The sequence below is a fragment of the Limanda limanda genome, chromosome 14, assembly GCF_963576545.1.
Source record: "Limanda limanda chromosome 14, fLimLim1.1, whole genome shotgun sequence".
Classification (NCBI taxonomy): Eukaryota; Metazoa; Chordata; class Actinopteri; order Pleuronectiformes; family Pleuronectidae; genus Limanda; species Limanda limanda.
The window spans coordinates 23,088,746-23,093,667 of record NC_083649.1 but is presented as its reverse complement, the minus strand read 5'-3'; positions in this window follow the sequence as shown (position 1 = coordinate 23,093,667).

The window sequence follows — 4,922 nt, the reverse complement described above, 5'->3', positions numbered from 1 at the left end:
ACACCAGCCTCCTTTGTCCACTCAGCCGCCTCGTGTTTGGTTTGCAGCCACTTTCTGTTCAGCGTGAGATAGAACGGGATGATAAAGATGTGAGCAAAATCGTCAAATACACCCCCTGTTGGATAAATCCATCTGACAACAATGTGAATCATACAGTGTGCAGCCTGCACGAAGGTTATTAGAGTTTCACCACAGCCATATGCTTCATCATTTGGAGAGAAATCCTCATTTGACCAATGTGTACTTTCAATTTTGAATGAATTGTAATTAAGGGTGAAGGGCAGGGGATGTCGCACCTTGTTTAGCCCTATGAGGCAAATGTGATTTGTGAATATGGGCTAGTGAAATGAAAAATGTAATAATTTCTCTGTTGGTGCATGGTGACTGTAACGTGAATCATTTTCTGTGGATTCTGGACATTCCAAATATTTGACCGATTTGTTCAGCTTTTGACATGCAGGATGGAGGTAGCCTATATTCAGTAAAATAAAATACAGTTTAAAATCTTAAAAGACCTGCTATCAAATTATTACTTGAGACAAACATATAGTCATATGTAGGCCTCAAATAATGTTTGAATTTGATAATATTTTACATTTTAGGATGATGCATTTAAGCAGCATTTTGAAGTGTTGTTTTAAACATTTATCAGACTGTAGTTTGATCAATAACATTTTTGTAAATAGTGATTATAGTGATCATATACTTTGACTATAAAATCCTAGAGCACACACATATTCTGCACACATGCATTTTCACTAATGTTGCTCCATTAGGATTCTTTCATCCATTATCTATACCTCTTAGCCTTTTGAGGGTCATGGGAGCAACTGGAGCTAATCCCAGCCCCATTGGACAGGAGGCAGGGCACAACCTGGACAGGTCGCCAAAACATAACTCTCCTGACCGTAAAGCTAACAAAACAAAATGTCAACTTAATCAACAGACCTAACAACATTAGTCATGAGGGCAACATATATACTAGCTGACCAAACCAATAAACAAACACAGGGGAGAACAACAGAAACAGTAACTTCTCACATCCCCCCTTAATATCAGAGTTGTTGGTTTGGTCCTTTGCAAGCTCTGTCCACAGCTGGGGTCTTCTGCCGGACCAGGAAGAAGAACTCCTGGCAGGTAATTCAAAGCAAAGACAAATAAGTTAATACAATGTAAACCCGCTATGAAAAAGATTATTGACTAATGTAGAAAGCAATTGATTGTGAAGGTGCTAATGAACATATTCCAAACCTGAACTGTGATCTTTAATGACTGCAAATGAAAGTAGCTGAACATGTGGTGAAGGTGTGGAACTAAACCTCCAGATGTGGGTCTCTGTCAAACACACTCACATTCACACCTAAAGTCAACTTAGGGTCCAATTAGATTTCTTCTAAGGTTTAACTAACCAGAGTAGCTGAAAACATGCACCTGCATGAGTTTCAAAGTCATAACCACAACTGACAAATAGGCTTCAGAAACTGAAGTTGAGCGAAAAGTGTAATATTTTCCCTGAAATGTTGAGAAACAATGCATGCAAAGTACAGGTAACTATATCAATTATACAGTAATAGAGTGAATGAGAATTGAATATGTTTGAGGAACTGGAACACTAACATTAAAAAAACTTGAGCCTTCACAGTGCAGGGGGTCCAGTGTATGAGAGAAACAGCAATCATGCCACTCGTTATGCACAGCCCCTCCCATCTACCGCCATGAAAGGGATAAATACTTGTGCAATTACTTATTTCACACTTTAAATCTGGGCTCATTTGGATGCATTTGAGGTGACGGTTTTTCACTTTAACATTAAAACATAAAGCTGGTGCTAGATTGTTTTTTATTATCCGCTCCAGGCCTCTCTGCTCTGAGAAAGTGCTGAGCTGTGCCCAAGGCCCAGCAGCCCCCTTAAATTAAATCATGCCGCACCACATTACACACACTTGTAGATATTAGTTCCTTAAATATGTCAGATTTTTTTCATGAACATACATGAATTATCACCTGGAAAAAGGTGAAAATGTAAAAATAAAATCTTGTGTCTTGCAATGTTAAAGAAAGTGGGGGTTAAAAAATCCTATATCCACTCCCTTGTCTGGAACTGAGCCAAAATTGAATGCCTTGTTTCTTGGTCTGTGGCCAGATCTTCCGCCAAGTTTCCAAAAAAAATCTGCTCTGGAGTTTTTGGGCGTTATCCTGCTGACAAACCATTAATTAAACCAACGCACGGGGGAAAACATAACCTCTTCGTTGGAGGAAACAACACAAACCATATGGATTGTAATGAAATAATTTGTTACCCAGGGCAGCAGTGTGGCTCTTTTATATGCTTTTAGTTTTAAGTCAACAGCTCTGTAGCAGAGGGATAAGAACAAAGGTTGTGCTGGACACCCCAAACCTAAAGTAGATATTTTTAACTAAACACCACATAAAGACACTACAACAGAATGGCCTGCTTGGGATCAACCTCTCAATTTACACTATTTTGCTTTATTTTCCAAGGCAAACATCTGTGAAAACTGGATGTGAAAGATACAATACAATCTGTGATTTGTTTGCATCTCCACACTTTAACTGTCGCTGAAACTCTGGATGCTCCTCCGTATGACTAGACACAACTATCTGTCATTTCAGTTATTGCTGCTATAATGACTTCATTTATTTAACTGAAGGGGTTTAACTAAGTACTGGTTATTAATTCAAATGTATGACGCAAATCATCAAAATGTATAAAACTCCTGTTTTCACATGTTCCGCATCCCAAAGCAGCAACAGAAAAATCCTGTAGGAAAATTGCTTGTATTGATTTAGCTGAGGACACCCAATATCTTTCTGTGTGTGTGTGTGTGTGTGTGTGTGTGTGTGTGTGTGTGTGTGTGTGTGTGTGTGTGTGTGTGTGTGTGTGTGTGTGTGTGTGTGTGTGTGTGTGTGTGTGTTTGTGTGTGTGTGTGTGTGTGTGTGTGTGTGCGTCATTAATCAGGCTGACTGGCATAAATCAGTCACTTTTTAATCAGAGCACTCAGCTGCTCAGAGATCCCGCGGAGCCATGGTCCCTCGGGATCCTCGTTTTGGAACTAATTGATCACCAGCCAGTCTGAGCATTGATTTATCTGGACTGCCTATAGACACAGCATCTCGCCAACGAATTTAATTAAAGCTTATCTCTCTTGCACGGTGTGCAGTGACAGTATACTCTGCAGCTCACATCATTATCATCATCAAAGTTATTCCCATTTCTCACATCTTTAAGTTTTTGCTGCAAAGCCAGTCGATTATTTTCCAATTATTATTCAATTCACATGTGTAACAAGAGCAGTGATTTTCTTTAAAAAGCTCTTAACTCTTTCACCAGTGTAAACTTTATCAATGTCTCAGTTTGCAGTGGAGGCTGCAGCACGGTGCTAAGAGAAATAAATGTAGGGAATGGATTCAAAGCATCAGTCACTGCTAAAAAAGTAAGCGTAAGATTATTTTGGTTCATTCTGGTTGTAAGTCTTTGAACACGGTGCTTGTCAGAAGTACATAAACCGGCTGATGTTTTCTATTTAAAGCTGCTCAAAGTCTTTTTGATCAATGTTTCAAAGAAGGGAAAGGCTTCAGAAATGACAGGACACATTATCGTAAACAGACCTTACATAATGTTTCTATACCTTTAATAAGTTCCTAGTTTTTTGTTGCCCTATAAATATACAATATGCATATACTGAAAATGTATGGCTGTCGTACAGGATTATACTGTATTCTTAAATCCCAGCGTGTTGTGTTGCAGAGGGATAATGGCAGAAAATTACTTTTTGTGACTCACAGTTTATCACTTAGAAATGTGTTACCTTGATATTTAAAGCAGCTATAATCCACGTTTTTATATGAACAATGGATCAAAAGACTATATGTGGCTAATATGTCAAAGTTATCCCCCACAAAGACAAACAGAGAGAAAACTATCCCCCGAGTCTTCAGCTTCCCTGCGGAACATTTGTTTCAAAGCTGTAAAAACCCACCAAACACTATTTAGTGACATCAAACAGCAAGCTAAAGTCATGACATCATGAATGTCCTGGAACATGTGCTCCACTAACCATGTGCTCCACTAGCTCCTTAATCAATATAATCTGTTACCTTATCAGGCATTTCTCTAGTCAGTCTCTGAAACCATGTAGCATCTTCCTGTAGTTTAGTCTAAGACAAATCATCATCCACTACAGTAATAAAACCTCTGTAATGCGTTAAATTAAATTGTGATAATTGGTCAAATAGGGATCAGTGAGAGCGCATAACAATAATGTAGCTTGTAGCATTTGAACCCAGTTTCATCCAAATCTATAAACTCAACAACTCTCAATTCTAAAGTTATTTTTGTCAGTTGACGAGTCTTAACCGCCACTGTTCTGTTGTTCAATCCTCTCTTTCCTTTCCTGTTGTTATTACAAACGTCTGAACCCACCACAGACACTTCTCTTTCATGGGTTCACCTGAGATGGAGTTTGATGGCAGGCACTGTCATTACCAACACTCTGCATCTGCCTCACCTCATCTCTGCTGTTCAGCTGCCCCAACTCCACTGCACTCAATGTGTCCATGTTGTGCTCACTCCTGTATACTGCCACCATGTGGACACAAAGTCACTGACTACAGGTTTTTAAGGTTTAGGGATAGATTAAATAATTCAATTTATTTTTTCTGTGGATATGTGCCCTTTAGAATACAATCTACACTGTATATTTACTTTAGAACAAGAATCATAGGTAAAATATGTAATAATGCGAGCCAGGGGGTTTTAGAGGTCCTGAGGTAGACTTTCAGTCTTCTTGAATAACCAGAGTCTTTACAAAATAAATATCATGCTAGACTTCAAAAGAGGTGACATTTGGACTTGTCCTAGCACAGGTCCGTTTTATAAAGAATGGCTCAGTTGTGAGTTC